The sequence below is a fragment of the Anser anser genome (genome assembly GCF_964211835.1).
Source record: "Anser anser genome assembly, chromosome: 10".
Lineage (NCBI taxonomy): Eukaryota > Metazoa > Chordata > Aves > Anseriformes > Anatidae > Anser > Anser anser.
Window position 1 is genome coordinate 20,266,602 of NC_139730.1, and position 20,571 is coordinate 20,287,172.

The 20,571-nt window shown below is 45.2% G+C and overlaps 1 protein-coding gene across 1 annotated transcript in view; it reads right to left on the minus strand.

Moving 5' to 3' along the window:
* LEO1 (LEO1 homolog, Paf1/RNA polymerase II complex component) overlaps positions 1-20,571 on the minus strand; it is a 94,974-nt gene that overhangs the window by 19,563 nt on the left and 54,840 nt on the right. The window contains exons 17-19 of the mRNA XM_083850041.1: positions 3,400-5,179; positions 2,138-2,521; positions 105-164 (exon numbers count right to left, since the gene is read on the minus strand). The gene's annotated coding sequence lies outside the window, so the exon portion shown is untranslated. The remainder of the gene's footprint in view (positions 1-104; positions 165-2,137; positions 2,522-3,399; positions 5,180-20,571) is intronic.

The following is a 20,571-nucleotide window of genomic DNA, read 5'->3' on the forward strand; positions in this document are numbered from 1 at the left end:
ACTCCCATGAACTTTAGGAGGAACAGAACGCACACAGGAAAAAGTATCTGTATAACTATATATACAGAGAGAGAGAGAGAGAGAGAGAGAGCATACTTAGCTACCTGCCAGTGAAATCCTGCCTGGTATGAGCATGTCCCAGTCCATTAGCTTACCCTTGCTGGCTGCAACGGGAATTGCAAGCAGTCAGGCTAGGGTGCTTTGTATCCAGTGAAGTACTTGTTCAGAAAAAAAAGCATGGTGTGGAAAAGTTATTCAAGAAGTAATAGCATAACTTCTAACATTACATCAGAGAGCTCAGTGATTGTAGAAAGACATTTTTCAGCCCTCTGTTTTCAGTCTTCCTTCTCACCACCTCCCCTAGCCAGAAATGTGGTTAGGCATTGATTTTGAATGGGAAAAGTTCACAGGCAACAGAAAATCTCCCTCCTCCCTTCCTCTGGTCACTGTTAAGGCTGTCTGGGGAACAAGGTTTCTACAAATTTCCTAAGGAGTGGGAAAAGGGCACAGTTTATAAGTTGGGCCACACTCAATTCTTTTTTCAGGTTCCCTATTAAATTCATGAGGTACTTAAGAAAATCAATAAAACAATAATTTATTCAAATTGAAAGCCTTTTGTTTGACTTGAGGACACTGGTTGCTAATCAACATTTTAAAATGAGAATTTTCAAATCAAAATATGGACATTTCATTTTAAAACCTTTGTAAGAGTATTTCAGATTTTTTCTTCCTAAGTAACAAGAGCAGTGAATTAAAATTCAAGGAAATTTGGGAAAAATTTCATCCAGTTCTAAGTATAAGCAAATGGGAAAATCCGGGAAAACTGATTTCTCCAGAGCAGTGGTCCAGAAACCAACAAAACCAGCCACCATGAAAGCACAGCAAGGAGTGACATTTTAAAAGAGAAAGAATGTGTGGGTTTATTAAACCACACGCACACACATGCACAAACACAAGAAACAGTCAAAAGGTCTTTAGCAGGGGAGGACCTTTATCCACAGAACTTAACACTTAGTAACATTTTCAAATCTGTCTGTGAATACTTTACCTTTGTATTTCTAGTCTTACTGAGCTAACTCATAGTGTTTTCTCTTTCTTTCATAGCCCCTCTTTTCTTTGTTTAATGCTTAATATTTATTTTCATCAGTCTTTACAGATTTGTCTCACAATTTATCAGCACTCTTACAATACTTTACAGAGAATGCAATGTTAGTACTTCTTAGTACAATGTTAGTTATTCCTCTTAATTATCTAGAGATATTAGCTGACTAATATATAATGCTTTCATTTATATAAAAGACAATATATTATTATTTTGGCAGTTCTCAGAGAGAGAGAGAGGTTTTTAAATGTTAGCTTGCTCTTAATCCTTTATATGCTTTTCTCTCTAAACAAACAAGTCTCATAAGAGAATACACACAGACATTTAACTTACCATTACTGAAGCTATCTTTTGACTTCTTCAGTATCATTAATATTTAAGCAGAAAGAACAGAACAAAACAATTACCCTAGTGACACCACACCAGAACTAACAAACTGATTTTTAAAAAGTAGTACAGAACAAGTGAGAAGGTCGACCAGAAAATGCTCGTCAGGAATAGCTGTGAGCTGATGAGGAGAAGGTTATGTTTCTGTGATATGAGTAGTGCACAGCTGTTACTCTAGTAATAATTCATCATATTAATATTTAAATGAGAGGAGGAGGGCATGAGATTATGAGTGACTCAATGGTCCCTCCCTGTCCTTAAGAAAAATAGGCCACCAATACAGAAAGAGTATTAGGCGCTATAGAGTGGGAAGGTTTGTTTTCATTACCTCTTGAATAAAAGTGGGCAAACTCATCCTAGAGTAAGTCTAGAAATTACACTGCTTTTACTTCTGAAAGCTAAATTCTGTTTCTGCTCTCAGAACAAATCATTGCCTAATGAAAAAATTGATCAGGGAACATGTGCTCTAGGTCTGTACATGTTGTTTCTTGGATTTCAGTGTACTTCCAGAAAGCTTCTTCACTTCCTGCGAAGAGCTGCCCATAGGAGCCTTGCCTGACACAGGGAATTGCAGAATTGCTACTGTGCTTTGCCATTTATCTACAGACATGTTGATAAAAACCATCTCTTTAATCTACACTCACTTACCTCCAGGCTTTTGCCATGATCTTGGTCCATCAGGGTCTCTCGCACAAGCAGGCTCAGGAAATCGGTGGCACCTGGGGCTGAGCAGGAGCAACTGCCTGCAGGAGAGGGTGCTGAGAGCTGCAGGGAGCCTAGGGGAGCTGCAGGAGGCAGAGAGCAACACCCAGCAACAGCAGGCTCAGCACAGGGTGCAGAGCTGGAGGAAACAGCTGATGCAGGCATAACCCAGACAGATGTGGGTGGCATCCCTGGCAGGAGAGGCAACCTGGCCATGCTTGTTTGCGTATAGGGTTGCACAATTTCATCCAGCAATTCAATGTAAACACCACCTCTCACATGCTAGTTTTCTAGGGGTTGGGTTTCTTTTTAAATTCAGTATAACTCCTCCTTGTTAGAAGAAAGTGTGTTACTATGACACCCCTGGCTGAGCATTGTATTGTTGGCTATATAAATGTATAAAGGTAATAAGCAACCATTTAACCAGAAATACAGACGCGGACTCCAGAAATGACTGTGATGCTAAATAACAAATAGCTTGTAACAGAACAAACCCACAGAGAAACGTTCAGTTCAGTGCTCAGCATGAAAATACAAGGTACACAAAGTAGAACTATTAAGAGATGCCAAACTCATGCAGTAACATCAGTTACCAGCACACCAAGATAAATTCTTCATCAGAAATTTTCTATTTTCACCTATTCAGGCAGACACATTTCCTCCCTTCATATAATTAGCCTAATCCTGCAAGATCAACTTTACAAACCTCCTGAGTTAATACTGATATTAATTTTAGCTGACCGGTAGAGAGGTTTTATTTGCTGCATCCTGTACAGCAGGATTTGTGATTTAACACACTGCAGAAAACACCACTCTTCAGAGCTTCTCTGGGTCTGTTGTCAGTGTCCCAGTAGGGTGACCATTTAAAATTGGTCTTCATAAATTGCCACAAAGATTTGTACATAAAGCAGAATCAGACCCCTAGGCACTTTGGAGAAACAGGGAGTATTGATCTAGACTGCTCACAAGAGTAGATGACAGGGGTCCCCAGGAGGATAACCTCTTCTGTGTATTAGTAATTACACTAACGCTGGAAATGTTGGGCTCCTCCTCCCCAGATTTTGGGAGTGCTGGGAGAACAGACCTGCCATACTGGCCTTATTCCCTGGCAGAGCCCTCCTTCCAGCTCCACCAACACTGCTGCCACATGAATAGGTGCTCCAGAGCAGGGAGGATAGAGATACACAAGTCTAGAATTAGCCACTTACCCCACTAGTACTCCCAGCTGTGACTCACGTGTTCCCAATCACATTGAGAGGCAGAAGTCATCCTCCAATTCCTTGAGCTTCTGTGTCACCCTCTAGCTTCAGCCCTAACCAGTATAATCTGGTAACCGTGAGGTTGAAGACCATTTGCACTCCCGCGGCTGCACCCTCACTAGTTTCTCAGCAATTGGAGGGCTCAGTCTTCAACCAGCTTGGATGTTAAGTTGTGTCAGTGGCCACAAAAGAGGTGAGGAAAAATGCTGGCAGAAGCAGAAGAGTCCCTGAAGCATCAAACCTCTCTTTCTATGTGAAGGGTTTGGGTCTGGTACACTGAGATTAAACTGGAATGCAAAATATTTGCTGCTTTCTGCTAGTAGTACCAAACATGATTTAAGATAAGTCAGATTTGCTCCTTGCTCATCCTCCTCCATACACATACTATTTCAGAACCAAAACCTTCCTTGTGCAAGCAGTTGTCCAGATTTAAAAGTATTTGTGTACAATTGCTAAAATAATCTACAGAGCAGCTTCCAGTTTTCCCAGTGGTATTCAGTAGCCTGAAAAGGTTAGTGAGCCAGAGCAGTCTCACTGCTATTTCCTCCTTCCTTTTAGCCTTCATTTAAAAAAGTAAATGCAGAAAGCATATTAATACACACTAAAAAGGAAAGAAGACTAATGTATGATTTTAATTTGAAAGAAAAATTGTGGACAAAGGTTAAACAGTCTTTGCAACCACTGAATTGTTAATTGGAGGTGAATGTGTGATAGAAGATAAAAATTTTCAGGTACAGATTGGGTCAGCTGATGGATTTAATAGGTACTATAAAATACTACATTGCAACAGCTTCTACACTGTCTTTAAGGGCAATCACCACCTTACAGCTGGGCTAGGTGGCAACGAGATTTGTGTACAAAGTTTGAGGAGCCCCAGAAGTCCACGCTTGGATTTGCTGTTCTTCCGGCCACAAAGAAGTTGCTAGTTTAATCCAGTTCCACAGTTTTAGTTCAAAAGAGGCTCCAGCTTCTGTTGACAAGTAAGTACCTTCGAAGACAAGGCTTTTTCAGGCTTTGTCCAATGTCTACTCAAATTCTACTCCATTCTAGTCTATGCTCTTAGTTACACAGAAAGAAAGAAAAAAAAGGCAAATTCACACAATTATTTTGCTTTTAAAACACAATGTTAATAAGGAAATCCTGCCCAAAGAAGCTAGCACTGATTTCTCAAATGCCCTTGATGCACTTTTTCACTGAAATTCCTCTCCTGTGGATCTGGGCTAGACTTCACTCACCTTGTAGAAGACATGCCAACTAAAGAAGGTAATTCAAACAGCAGTCAGTGGCAACTAGCTCCATTGTTGAGTTTCATTTCAAGAGAAGTAGCCTAACTCCTAACTGAAGAGACATCGTACCACTCATTCATTCCTCTTACAAACAACAGGGCCCTACCACAGCCACTGAGCAACTCACAGACATAGAAGAGCTCACTGCAAGGCTGGCCACCACACTTGTCCTAAGAACAGATGGATCAGTGTGAAGAGCCCTGCTGGCACCAACCTTCATCATATGCAAATTCCATATTAATTAGCAGCACTAGGTTTTAAAGTTATGACCGTCAGATGCAGACTGCTGGGCCCAGCCACTGGCAGTGTGCACCCATGCCCAACTTTTCCTTAACCAGATGGGCTCCACGGCTTGGTCTTTCTGGATGGAAACAGGCAGTCATGCTTCCTGAAGGCCACACAAGTGGACATATTCTGCGCTGGCTCTGCAAAGGCCACAGGGTCTGCAATGGGAACCTAATTATTAGGGAACATACAAATGATCTCAGAAGTGCTGTATGTGCTTAGATTTTGACTAACAGCAGCAAGGCTTACATAGTTGTTTACCAGTCAGAAAAGAGGGGTAGGATTTTTATAGTCCAAACTTTACGAAGTGATAAAGATCTATGAATCATCTAACATGCAGCTTATCTACAGACAAATAGGATTAAAAATAGAGCAGGTAGTTTCGTCTTTTTTTTTTTTTGGGCACGGGAACAAAAAGAAAGCTGACATGAGAAAAAAAAAAAGGCTGCTGAGGATGCTGAGCACAAAGCTATGACTGAGGACTGAAATGAGAGCTTCTTCAATAATTGTACCTCCCTGATGAAAGGCCAGACCTTAGGTACTCTCAAGTGGCTCTTTTCTGTAAAGAGGATCTTGGTATTTGGCCTATTCATATTTACCATTTCTCTGCAATCGGTCCACATAATCACAAGGCTTGTCATTTTTACCACTGTAATCAATGCAAAGACTTCTGCCTTTTAAGTGCTTGGCTCTGCCTCAGAGTTTTTTAATCTTTCCTTCCCTAAATACAACTGACTGATGGCAGTGTGCATCCCTGGGTCACTTTTCAATTCATGATCCAAATAGCTCTTCTTAACTTGGAAGAAATCCCAACAGTTTCCTAAGGAATTTTCCTTTGCATGGTCTGGAACTCCACTTTGTCAATAAATAATTTCTACCAAGCAAAACACTGACAGAGCTACTCTGCTCAGCTGATGATACCATGAAACATTAACCTCCTTCCTTGCCCAGGGTGGCACAGACTGTGTTTTGCTGCTTCCTGACCCATGAGTGACCTTGCTGCGGACCAGCTCCTTTTCAGCACAACTCCTTGATGTTCTATATTAAGATATGTGGCACCTACATCTAAAGAAGCAGATGGGAAAATGCAAATTTCATTTTTTCCTCATTGCTACCGGGCCTTATATACAGAGAAAGGGTACAGATAACATAAGGACCACCTCTTCCTCATCTGAGGATACTTACTCTACCAGGTCTTCTGTCAGCATTTCCACTCTGGAAGCATGAATTACTTATGTCCTCTGTTGCTATAGGCAAGGAACGGATGAGAAACAGGAGAGGAAACAACACAGCCCAGTTTTAATTCTGAATTCTCTTTTTTGGGTAGATCATTGAGTGACATGGACAGCACATACCTGAATGCCATTACACATTCGGTTGTGCTAGCGGCTATACATGGCACAAACTCATACCCATTGATGGTGTGCAGGAACTGTGACACTGGAGACACCAGGGCTGTCATTCCATGGAGCTGCAGGACCTTGTGGTAAGTTCCTGAGCGAGTCAGAGGATGAGATGCTCTGGAAGACCCTTCCTCACTCCAAAAGCCCCAACAGAGAGGGTTCACCCAGAAGAAGGTCATACACGATGCCACAGCAGCAGGAGTGCCCTCACCGGTATCCTAATTAACACCTATGCCTCTGGTTCTTCCCTATCCTCTTCTTTCAACCTCACCCCTCCACTGAATAGTTTCTCTACACCCACAGTTCTCCACACCCGCAATTCTCTCTCCCTCCGCATGTCATAATATGCAGCAGGGCTGTGCTGATAGGCCCACACCACACTGCTCACCCTTGTTAGCAAGACCAGAAAGGGCAGCCTTACTCAGGACCCTGCTCTTGGGGTACAAACCAAGTTGAGCACCAGGTCTCCCTTCCTGCCTCTTCTCTGGAGGAGGTTTATGCATGGTGGGATTGTCCTGAACAGTTGCCAATGTCAGGGGGCTTCATGACTTTGCCAAGCCTCAACCAGCATCCCAGAGCTTTTTTGTAATCAGGATGCTTCACTCAAGCAAGAGAAGTTGTTAAAAGAGACAACTATAGAAGAGTGTTTTGTGGAAAGGGATGGGTAAGGAAAAAATAAACCAGTTTAACGTCCTGACAAAGAGCGCTAACCCAGAAAAGAGAGAGAGAGAAAAGATAATGGTTTTCATTAAAAACAAAACAAAACAAAAACCTCCCCTTCTCTGTCAGTGTAAGTAGACTGTGTGGCCTCCTGCAGAAAGGCTGTTACATCCCTAGTAGCTGGCCCAGACTTGACAGTGCCTCACTGGGAGAAAGAAAAAAAGCCAAAACAAACAAACAAACAAAAAAACACTCTTACTCAGACGTCAGCCCTCTAACTGCAACCTGCACACATTAGTCACAGCACAGCCAGAACAGCCAAGGAGAGATTAGGTCAATTTACAGGAACAAGCTCTCACAGCCCAGAGCCCACAGCTCCCTGGAGGCCCTGAGCTGTCACCAGGGCTGGCCAGGCTGGCACAGGCCGGTCCCTTTCTCCCCTTTGTGCCTTGGCTTCTTTTGGGTGCTTTGGCTCCCAGCAGCACGGGGCAGCTCCTGAGGGATATGGGGAACAAAGTACACCCCATGTCCTGGCCAAGCTCTGCTGGGCACAAGGTAACAGAAGGCGCTAACCTGCCCCGTGCTTCTAGAATCAAGACTCAGGTTTGGGGCTGTCCATTTGCATGCTCAGTGAGAAGTGGCCACTGTCAGTCTGCAAGACTCAGCAGAAGAAATTCAAAGGAGAAGCCACATGGCCTCTGTAGTCTTGGTGTCCAAATAGTGCCTCTGAGAGAGGTGCTACTGGCAGGCCAAATGCCTCAGCCTGGATCTCCCACCACCATGGCTGATAATGCTGTCAGTTTGGCATCTAGGCCTCAGCACTGCCTCCTGCCTGGACTGCCCTGCCTGCCCGGTGCAGGCCGCTCAGCAAGTCCACAGCCTTTTGTCAGCTCAGCACGAAGGAATTGTGAGAGAAGCTCAGGCGAGATACTCTCTTGGTTGGCACCTCCTTCCAGAGCTTGTGGCTGGCTCTTGTTATTTGGTCTTCAGCACTGGCAGCTCTCATACTTTCAACACAGATGCTAAAGCAGGCTTAGATATTGCTTGAGAAACCCGTCTCCCCGCTCTACCTGCTCTACCTGCTCAGCCTCTCTCACAGCCCTCCCTTGGCCCAGCAAAAGTCATCTCAGCAACTTGGATAGGAAGACATTTTAAGCCTTAAGGTCACAGCTAGAAGGAAGCTGTCACCACGTAGCACAGATGCAACCATCTTTAAACAGTCCTACATGTTCTGTGAAGATAAGTGGTTGCACGTAAGAGATAGTATTTATACTATTTATTTATACTCGGAGTCTAAAAGCAACAGATATGCCACCCCAAACATAGAAATGTTCCTGTGACATCCTCACCTTAGCTGTCTAGTCTTGACCCTGTAAATGAACAGTGTTAAATCTTGAACAGTGTTAAAGACTGGTGAAGGCAGCAAAACCTCTCCCAGGAGCTCAAGCTCTTGAACAACTGTTGCAGGGAGTGGGAATAGAGGAAAGAGAAAGAAGGAAGGGAAAGAATTCAACAGAGGTTGTGTTGTATATCACGATCAGGCAGCTTAAAGTGCCATAAAATCCTTTATATAAATGCTCTTGCAGTAAAATGAAGCAGGAGCTACTCTCAGGGAAACTGCGGCTACCCTTAGTGATCATTAGAAACAGCCAAAATGACGTGTTATTTCTTTCTTTTGAGGCAGATGCTATCATTACTGGAATGTACCTGTATAGTTACAGAATACTTCAGATCAGGATATCAGGTTCAAATGGAAATGGTTTAATACATTTACACACCCAGTCTGGATAGAGCTTTGTTCAATAACGATTTCTCATGGTGAGATAAGGGACAGAGCTGAATGAAGCCATTAACTGTCAATCAAAACACACATTGGTTTATTCATGACTCTCCTTACCCCTTGGGAAAGAATAAACAGTTTAGATATCCTTAAATTAAATCTGTCCAGGACCACCTAGTTGCAGATTTGCTTTTGATATTCTACTTTTAAAACCTATTGTCTCTTTCTACTGAGTTCACTACAAGCAGAGTTGGTATAGCATTAAACTTTTTCATTTAAATCCCTGCTTTTGCCAAAACGTTAGTCAACATATTGAGTCCTACCCTACTTGCTCAGACAAAATCTCATTGATTGCAAAGATGAATGGGCCTCATTTCCTCATTTTGTCCCTTGGGACAAGAAACATACTTAATAATGCTCTGAGTTACATATAACTCATATATGCTTCCAGGGCCTTCCAGCACTGCCTGTTCCGGAGCAGGTTTCCTGCATCCCAGATGACTTCCCATTGAAACAGGCACACGCTTCCTTCCCACAGCACAGGTGGGGAACTGTAAGTACCTACAGTCCTGCCTTACTAGCCCATATCTTCTGAGCGGATCACAAGGGTGTATGGGAAGCAAAGAGGTAGTGTTTAAGCTGCCAAACAGCTATTCTTTCATCAGTGCAGCAGTGAAATCAGCACTGTACAGATCTACAGAGGAAACTGCCATAATAAGCTTAGATCAGAGTCCAAACTAAATGGACACATGCCAGCTAATGACTTCCAGCTCCAGCATGGAGAGCATGCTGGACGAGGACAAACAGAGCAGTGTCTCTGTCCTCATCTTGGGAACTTACAGAGCTCTTTTCTTCTAGATGCTCCATTTGCGTACTTGGGGGGAGGCTTTAGGGATGGAGGATACTCACAGTGATAACTAAAAAGATGCCAAATCTTTTTTGCCAATCAAATTTGGATCTCATATCAGCAGCATCCCCCACCATTTTGTAGTATTAATATTTGATTCTTCATTTAACCCGTTACAGGACAGAGCTATAACAGAGCACTGAGTATTGAGACTGATGCTGTGCCTCCCCTTGGGGAAAGGAGCCCACTGTGTGTATTTGGGTCCCTTCTTTCCTTACACACGAACCTCAGCATGGACACTTCCAAAAGACATTGAACTTGTAACGAAATAAAGGGCACAGCCACATCCCCATCCTTCACAGGACACAGCAAAATCCTCTGGGAACACAGCATGCAGCCAAGACATCTGACCAGTGAGGGAAGGGACAGAAAACTACATCTGTGGCCTGCTGACAGATTAGCATTTAAATAAAGATCGAGCTCAGCGGCATACAGCCCTGTCAAACTCTAGGCTTTGTAGGAGACCAGATACCACCCACACAGCAGGACCAGTAACTAGCCGGGAACCAGCAACAAGCCCACAGACAGAGAAGCAGGTCAAGTGCCTAAGGCTCAACCACTATATTTTACATGTATAACTGAAAGGACCCCAAAGTCTGCGGGGCTCTACAGATGAGCAGCAGGATGGCAGTAGGCCATGCTACTGCTAAACCATCATTCCTGCTGAACAGGGCTCACCGTTCCCGTGTTTGTCTGGTCTGGAATGCAGATGTCCGTGTTTGCCATCCACTTCTTCCACAGTCAGAGGGAAGTTTGGGACTGAAATACCAGGATCCTAACAAGGCTCCTACCCTTTCATGCAGAAACACCTCAGGTAAAACTGTCATGAAGTAGTGCTTGGATGGAAGAACGGTGAGGAGCAGAAGGAAGCATGCTGCCTCCAAAGTAGGCCGGTCATGCTGCTGCTCTCACTGAGGTAGCATTATGCTCTTAATGCCTTGGGAACTGAGAAGACTGCATTCTAGTGCTGAATAAATCTGAAACTTTGACTTTCAGAAGTCTGTGTGAACATTTCTGCCTTTGCAGCTTCCTTGGCAGCACCCAAACCTCGCTTGGAGTGTAGGCTTCCACCCAATACTCAAAGCAAAACTCTGCCGAAACCTCAGGCTTTTACAGAATCTCCACCCAAAATAACTACCTGAGCCCAGGTTTGCTCAAAATTCAAATCTCTGTGGGAAAAGAATCAAGGTTCAGACTGGGGAGGAAAACAGTAGCTGGCTCCCGGAGCCTCTCCCAACCCAGAGCCTGTCAGCTCCATAGGAAGAACTGAAACATGGAGAAAATGAGCAGGTCACAAGTCTCACCCTGCTTCTCAGAGCAGCAGAACCTGCTTAGCACAGCCCAGCATCCCTGAACATCCATCGCCTTAACAACCCAGCCTATTTCTGAGCTGTCAAAATTGCTGGTAGCAGTAGGCATAAATCCCTGTACGTGACAATAAGGTTATTTGCCTTAATTACCACATCTGCTTGCTGCCAAGTGGGAATAAGAACTATCAACGTTTCCATCATCCATGCAGTGCCTGATGGGCTCCTGCTTTCCCCCTCTTCGGTGGGGGCTCTGGGTCAAGCACCTTGTGGTCTGCCTGTGCTCGGCCACCACTTTGTGCCTCCTCCTGGAAATGCGGTAATCCAAGCTGGGCACCTATTGTGTTACCCTTTTTAGCAGCCTGTTCTTATCTGCTGTAAGCTCAGCAATGCTAAAAACATAGGACACAATGGCACTTGGACCCAACGTGGGGAGTCAGGAATAGCTCTCCCAGCCCCTTACAATGCTGTCCCCAGGCCGGTCACGTCGGCTGCAAAAACACAGCAGCCTGAACGTGGCCGGCAGGGTCTGTTTCTAAACCTTGCTTGGCAAAAACCATTGGAAGCCTTGGAAAATTTGGGAATAACTTTTCCCCTCTTGTGTGTTGGGTCTGCTGCTCTCTTCCCTGGATAAAAGGGTGCTTTGCACCATTTGGCCGCAGTTCAACGCTGCCACAGCAGCCAGAAGCTGCTCTCCTGGTTTTTTTTTCTTTTTTTTTTTTCCTACAAACCACAGACAGAAGAAAACCACAGAGGGAAGAAAAGCCTTAAATCAGCACTGGAGAATTGGCTACTACACTTCAGTTCTCTCTTTTATTTTTTAACCAGTCAGATCTATAGCAGAGATAAGCTTTGCTTAAACAGTTTGCTGAACCAGAATCAAAAGAGCACTTACCTTCTCTACTGAAAAAGTTGCTTTTATACCTCAGTTATGCTACTCACTGAGAGGGTACCTGTAAGTGAAATATATCTTTCTTCCCCACAGTTTTGATGCTGGTATTTCTGTAGGAAAGAATGTATAACCTGCCTCTAACAGAATTCATTTTTCATCAGAAAGACAGAGGCTGCTGCCTGGGTGACAGAGAACAGGTGGTCACAGTCACGCATGACACTGGCAGTTGAAGGGACTTCAGTTCCCAAGAGTCAGACAGCTACAGGCAGTTTGGCAACTACCTGCTCTCCAAAATACTTTCCAATCTCTGATCTGGAGACACAATCTAGGCTAAAACAAAACAAAACAAAACAAACAAAACCTTGACATAACTGCTTTGTCTCTAAAACCAGGTTTTCTCAATGCAGTGGAAATGACAAACATTCCTAGTAAAGAGTATTTTTCCTGGCAGAGCATCTCTCAGTTCAGCAAGTCAAATAACCTAAATGGGGAAAAATGTGTTGATTTAATTATACACCTGCAGTGGGATTTTAATGATACAGAAACGGCATAAAAGAAATCTTTCCTTTAACCAGCATTTCCTTGTTATCACAAGCTGCTAATGCAGGCCTGGCCTTAGGGACCTGAGGGACAAATTGAAACCATAAGTCATGGTATGCTGTAAAAATCTGTAACCGTTATCCTCAGCAGATGCAGAAGTCAGTGCACCCCACTACACAACACAAAATCACTTGCTTTGCTTTTGTTTCTTTTTTCTTTTTTAAAGAAGCAACTGCTCACTTGGTTTTAATTTTTCCTTACAATACAGAGCAACCCTGAAGACTTTTGCACACAGCCTTTCAAAATAAATACACGAGGTCATACTTGTATGGGGAGGGGGAGAACAGCTCTGCTTCACAGAGGCAGGAAATCACCGCTCGGCAGCAGGAAGCCCCAGCCATGAGGACGGCAGTTCCCAAGGGGTGTAAGAGGCACGGTGGCAGCTCAGAGCCTGCTCTGACCCCACGGCTCTGGAGCAGGTGGCAGGTAGGCTGTATTTTCTGATTCAGCCAGAACAGCAGCTTAATGCCAGGCTTTGCAGTTCATCATGGAAAAACTTTCTATTAATTAAAAATAAACAAAACAAAGTAAGGCTTATATTTGAAGTTACTGGTACATGGCTTTATGCTTTAAAAGTCTTCAAGGGAATAATAATAATTATCGCCTGCTTAAACACTAATATACAACAGCGGACTGTAATTCAGCTTTGTTATATATTTATTTTTATATACTATGAGCTGAAACCCAATGTTAATTTCTTTCATTAATGACAAAAGGTTGACAAAGGGCAGAAAAAGCAGCCTCTGTTTGGGTAAATGCTCATCTGCATTTCAGCACAGGTCAAATAGGAAGTTTTCGAAATAGACCTAGAGGAGGAATTCTAAGATTACCTTCGTGACCATCCTTCCTTGCATTTTCTCCTTGAAGGGCAGATGATTGCATGCAGTCAAGTTGGAACTATTAAAAAAATTACCAGTCCTGTGGCTGAAAAGTACCACCCTGCTCAGATGAAACTCTCAGCAGCAGGTGAGATGGGGCTGAGCGCTTCCCAGCGTATGGCAGCCATATGGTGGTGCTTGGTGGGAAGTAGGGCCATCCTTCTACACAAACTACCACTGCTGTATTAAAGCAAGCAGTTTACCAAAGCAAGGATTTGCCCCTAAACTAATTAAATAGTGTCCTGCCCAGCTCATGTTTGATTTGCTTCTCTGCTGTTTTGACTTTGACCTGGCAATGAATCAGCAGCCCAGTCTGGGGGACTTGCCCGTATTACTTTTAAAAAGGATCTGGTCATTGCCGGCAGGCGAGAAATCACCAAGGAATGAAGGAAAGGTAAGGGTAAAAAGAGGGAAGATATTTTCTGCCTTTGTTTGAACAAGAGAGGATTCTGCAGTACACTGCTCTACAAGACAGCGAGTACCAGTAAGGGCCAGAGCAGCCTGCTGTCCCTCTGGCCCTCTGCAGCTGGCCAGAACCCCACCGCTGACCCCACTGGCACTGCGTGGGAAAAGCCCAGGGACTGTTTGTGCAACTGTAGGTATTTTAGGTCTGAACACAGAGTTTAACTGGTGCTGATCATGCCAGCTGCAGCAAAGATACCACTTTTTTCTTTCTGTTTAATTGATTTAAAAAGCACCCCTTCCCAAACGGTTAAACTCTATTAGAATAAACACCCATTTGGAGCATACACTTAATTTTAGATGGGGGGAAGCTGTTTCCCTTGGCATTTCCTCTACTTAACCTTAATACACCGTGATAAACAATTCAGTTATGGTGCTGCTGTTACTAAATCTAGCATCTAGATGCTGTGTGTCTATGAGGGAAAAATCCAGGCATAAATTTTCAAGGAGCATCATCGCTCTTTGGCATTCACATGACAACAATAAGCCCTTTCCTAGACAGAAAGGCTAATGAGTCCCCTCAGAGAATGGCACGGTTTTTGGCTCATTTCCACAGAAACAGAAATAGAAGTGTCACTTGCAAGGCCAAGTGGGTAAGAAAGGCTCCAGACTGCAAAAAGCTGAGTAATCCTGCGAGACTCCGAGCGCCCTCAGTATCCTCTGTGTCGGTAGGGGCTGAGGGCAGGTGGCCCTGGACAGAGAGGCTTTAGCATCCTGCCGGATCAAGCTGTTACTACTGAATTCCTCTCTTTTGCAATCTGTCAGGGAACAGCTGTGCCAAAGTGGAAAAAATCCCAGAAAGTTATTGAAACATTCTTACTATTAAAGACCTAATGTTTCCACTGCAAACGGATAAAGCTCCCAATGAGATTTCTGGTGTCTTTTAAGGTCAGCTTTTGCGGCATTGCAAAATATCTGCAGGCATTCTGCTGTGCTGTACTCACAGATTTGGGAAACATTTTTAAAGCAAGAAGAGAAAGAAAATGAAAACTTGCTTGTTACAATTTACTCTACCACTTGTCCATAAGCATACATAACACTAATTTACTCTCCTTTCTGCCATTTCTCAGTACTGCTCTGACCTCCCTTTCCTTGGGTACTTACCTTCTGACTTTGCCCCAGTTTGATCTAATGACTGGAACTACTTAAAAAGAAAAAAATCTTTCTGTGCCTTCATTTGAAATCCCTAACGACAAGGACTGCAGCGACTTTTTCAGAGACTGCACAAAACTCTGCTGTCTTTGGCTGTAAGGATAAATATTCTACTCCTCACGTTCAAACTGGCAATCTCGAAAGGAAGGATTTAAGCAGTGGTATCACAGCAACCACTGTCATCTTCCTGCATATTACAACTGAGGTGAGGGGAGAGATTGCAGACAGCAGAATGAGTTGCGATGTCTTTTTCTGAACTGCACTGCTTCATTTTTTCCATAATCATTAGTATATAATATACCCCTGGGGAAACAAATCCTTTTACAAACAGAACTCAGCACTGCTTTCAGACTGAGAGGGCTTTTCCCCTATTTTTGTCACTCTAGCAATACACTCTGGATTGACAGATCTTAATATCTCTCTGGTGAGGAGAGATTGTGTATTAAACGGCATTCCAAGCAAGTGAGGACTCATTACTGTGAAGCTGTTGTTTCTTGCCCAGACAGTTAATTAAAGCCTATAAAATTTCCATTGTTCAAATATGGAATATCTCACAGGGGTATACATGAACAAGGCAAATCCCAGACCCCCATCAGCTGCATTGATATATGGGTTCCCAAACATGTACAGCATGGAAAAGTAACCTAAGACTGTGCCATTATAGCAGATTCTGTCCAGGGATCTCCAACGGAGGTTTTAATCCCATCCATGGAAGTCATGACACTAAGAGGTGAAGTCACTTGCCTTGAGGCATGCAGCAATTTAGTTGCAGAGCTGGAAATAAAACTGAGGAATACGAACATGCTGGACCATGCTATAATCAGCAGATGCTATTGCTTCCAAGTTCTAATTAAAGAGCTGTTATTACACAAAAAGCATTTGTAGTTTGCAGTAAAAACTGATAAAGCTCAATAGTCTGGAGGACTGGAGGGGAGGCATATGTTTTTTAAATCTCCCAAAGATGATAACATACTTTTTTTTTCTTTTTCTTTCCTGCTCTTCCATTCACCTCAGCCCCTGTAGCTAGCCGATTCCAGCTATGAGTTCTCTTTCTGCTTTAACGAACCCAGGATCCTGCCAGTCCAAATTAAGAAATGCTAAAAAATGTATATTCTATGGTACAATTTCCTACTTGAGACTGCTTGTGTGAAAGAAACTGCATTGTGTCACTCATGAAGTAGACAGAACAACCACTGGGAGAAATAAGTCAGAGAGAGAACAGAAGCATTCAGTGTGATGCAGTTATAATTAACACAGCTGGCAATGTTTAAATGCATAAAAATAAGTGGTAAGCCAAATATAAATTATCCAATTTGATGGCTTGGGCATGCAAGTGCACACACAGACATACATGAATGCACATACTTCACTGCAAAGGGAGCTTCCACTTGCAGCTGAAGCTGTGCCTAGCACCACTCTGGCAAATGTTGGCATCAGCCCCAGCACCAGATGAAGCATTTGGTTGCTTCGGTGCTAGTGCAGTGGCTGGGTTTGACATTTCCACCCTGCTGCCACTCAGAGGGATTGCCTGGCCAGGATGCGGCTGGCAGCAGGGCTCTGCCACGGCTTGGCACCAAACATGTGCAGGCAGCGTGCTGGGGCTGGGAGCGCCCTGGGTTGCTCAACACCAATGCCTCTGGCTGAGCAGGAGAGCAGAAACCATCTCTGGAGAGTCCTGTCCAGCCCTGCTCCTCCAGAATGATAGCAGTTCAGCACAGGCCGTTGTGAAAGATGAAAGGGCAGCAAGTGCACTTCTCCGTGACTCCCACAAAAAAGAAACCTGAGATTTTCCTGTGATCCAACGTGGGGAATTTACTACTTGGGTTTCTCACCTGGCAGACACATTGCTATGGACACCAGGGCCTTGTAAGCACCACTAAGAGCACAAAACCACTTTGTTTTCAGCCACAGTCCAGATGAGTTTGTGTGAACAGCATCGGGCCACAAGGGGGTGAGGGCTGATGTATCACAGCTTCCAGCATCAGTTTTGCCAAGAAAAAAATCCATGGCCTCAAAACGAGGCCTTCTGCTGTGCTTATTCCCAGGTCTTTCTCTGCCTGTGCCTGGCAGTGCAGCAGGATCTCGGGTTTTATCCTCGTGTCACCAGAACCCTGACATGGCCCCTGAACACAGCGCTGGGCTCCAGCCCAGGCTGCAGCCCAACCTGAGGGCCACTTTCTGCCGGCTTGCTTGTGTGCTGCTACCCTGGGCCCCAGAGCAGAGCCTGAGCAGCCTGATCCTCTATTTTCATTGCTTGTGGCCTACGGAGGTCTGCAGCTGCTCCCATGTTTCCCCTGCACCCTAGCACCCTTAGAGGCCAGGGGCAGGGGCAGGAGTTCCTGGGCCTGAGGAGCGCAGCAGAGGCACCCCTGCCTGCCTGGCCCAGCAGGAACCAGTCTGCTTTCTGCCTGGAGCAGGGGCTGGGGACACGAGAGCAAAGCCTGCCAACCCCCTTGCTGAACACGCTGTACAATGGAGGAGCTATCAACCATTTTGCATATAATTCACTCTTTCCTGCATTTTGATTCACAGCCAAAGTCTTATCTGTATCAGGAGCCTGCCCCTGACTGCCAAGACAACGCCTGGGCAAATTCCCAGTTAGAGGCAGAAAAAGCCACAGGTTTCACTGGCTGAGCTCATCCGGATTTCTGCCAACTCAAGTTCAACTCCCCTGGCCATAGCTAAATGGGGGTGAACGGACAAGGCCTATGACAAAGAGAGCAGGGGGCCCAGAAGCCTGGCCTGGCTGGGAACCCTCCTGTTACCTGCCCAAACTGCAGCATGACTGCAGGGGCATCGTTTATGTTAATGACAGAAAAATAAGAAGTAGGAAACATAAACCAGTGGTGCCACATTCTGTAGGGCAGCAACACTGTAGCTCCCTTGTGGTGACCTCTCAGCTCGGGGAGAAGACCCATGCCCACAGCATCTCTCTCCAGACCTCTTTCTCTCTGGACAGGAAGCGGGCAGTAGGAGCAAAGCCTGCCGTGCCCCCTCTCTGCTTCATGGATGCCCCCACACCGCATCAGCCTGTTCCCACTCCTGATCTCCAGAACAATTGCTGTAATTGTGCCTGTGATTTTATGAGTAATTTCCCTCTTCCTGCTTCCCCAGCCCGTACTTTCATTGCTTGCCCAACACCAACTGCAGCCTTGTCTCCCTCATGCAGCGGGGCTGGCGCTGTTCAGGCAGAAGTGACAGTGAGATTTGAACTTTAGGCCTGAGCCATGCATCTCCGCTGCCATGTGGCACGGTGACCCAGCATGTGGCCAGGCAGGTGGGGAGGAGGAGGGCGCACATCTCCTGCGGCTCCCAGCAGATGTTCACGCAGGAGCACCTCACCAAGGCTGTTCAGGGAGGCTTATGGACATTACCCCTTATCTGCACAGCGCCCAGGGTGTGGAGAAGGGATGAGGGCAGGAGGGGGAGCGATGGCAATTCTTGGCTTTTTGTTATTGCTATGAAAACAGAAGGCAAACGAGAACACACTGAATGGGAAGCAAGCGTCTGACAGAACAGAGCCCTGCGAGCACCATATGACAGCAGAAAGGAAGAGAGGGGAAACAGGCGGGGGAAGAAAATGGAAGGCTCAAGCTGCGCTGTTTGATTTATCAAAACAAAGGCAGCAGTGACAGACCCCTTGCCAGAGCTGGAGTTCAACCCCAAAGCCATGCTGGAATGGGAAACTAAGGGGAAGCACCTGCACACAGACATCTGCATGCACCATGGGCTGTGTGGAGCAGACCCCCTTGCACACCCACCCTGGTACAAAAGAGGAAGGAAGGGGTCACCTTTGTGACAGCAGAGGGGAAACCAAAGGGAGCAGGGTAACAGTAACTGGCAGAGCCTGGGCTGCTGGCATGCACACACGCACACACACACACACACACTGCCAGCCCACCTTCCCCTCCCCTCACTGCAGCCCCCCTGGAGCAGCACCAGCCCCACAACAGAGCACAGCCCCTGTCCGCACTCCACAACTGTTAGGGTGCTGTCACAAAATGCCTGCCTCTAGTCTAGAGACTGGTAATGTCTTGGCTGCAGAGAAGTCAGCCTCTGTCCCCTACTCCTCTTTTTTCTTTATTTGATTAAGGCTGACACAGGCTGTGCCAGAAGCGGATCTGAGCAATGACTCAAGCACACGTCAGCTGTAGCGAGGCTCAGTACAGGCATGTAGGCACTGGGGCGGCAGGCAGGGCAAAACGAGAAAACCCCACGTTGCTACCAGCACGCTCACAGCTGAATTCCTGTTACCTCCACCTTATTTGGGATTTTACTGTTGGCATTTCAGGAGCACAGGAAAAGACATTTTAGGATTTCTCCAAAAGCAAAAGCACGTACTAGGCTAGAGGTTCAGCCAGTGTTTCAGTGGAGCTCTACCAACGTTTACCATAAAAAGAGAAAGAGGAAATAACTTGAAACAACACAACCAGACTTATCTCCAAGGTGCTCTGTGATCAAGGTGTTGTCCTAAGAACAAGGGGCCAGGCACATCAAAGTGTCTAGGAAATAAAGGGATTCTTAAGAGGAAAAAAACAAAAACAAAGCACCACCACCACCACCAAAAAAAAAAAGACCAAAAAAAAACACACCTCCCTCCCCCCAAAAAATGAAAAATGGTTACAGTTGAGGTCTTCAGCAGAAAATAGCAGATGAGATAAAGGATTGTGTAACAGCTTTTTAGACAGTAAAAGCAAAAAAAGCAAACCAGGGCAGGTTTCAGAAACTGTGAAAGGAAAGCCAATTCTGCCGCAGTGTTACAGGCGAGGCACGGGGTCTTTGCCCTCTGGAGCAGCTGGCCCTATGAGTTTGCTCTGTTCACAGAAGCAGGAGAGGCCAGTGGGCAGTACAGCATATTCCCTGGGAATCAGGACTGTACTTGTCACTATGCCTTGCAACGCACGTGCCATTATTGCATCATGATGAGCAACGGTGTTTAAGGTTATATATGGTTTTGCTCCCAACTAGATCAAGCATACCAGCTATTTTCTCTATATTTGGTCAGAAACCTTCTTTGAAATACTGCTTCTAGGGCTTTTCCTGATTCAAAATTGACAATAAGCATTTATATGACTGTGCGACAGCCACTGTATTTTTAAGAGACTGCCGTGGACGATTTCAGCTGTATCACAGTCCACTGCAGCCATTGGGAAGGTGACACGGCCCCTTGTATTTTTATAATATGCAAGAGCAGCATTCCACCCACATATCAGTGAACAAATCAAAGCTGCCTTGATTTGGAAAAGTTCATGCTTGGCAAAGAGAATTATGAATTTGATTCTAGCAGCACTCTTTGCCTCATCAGATGGTGGGGGTCACATGAAAGTTACCAAGAGACTGAAATAAAAAGCAGTTACTGGCCTGCCTACCAACCAGAATTCTTCAGGATATGTTGTTGAGATGTGTTTGAGTTCTGACGGTGAGAACCGGGTGCTGCATTCAGGTTGGCACGCTCTGTGCTCGAGCAGGGGCACGGGCAGGCTGAGTCCTACGGCTCCTGCCTGCCCCA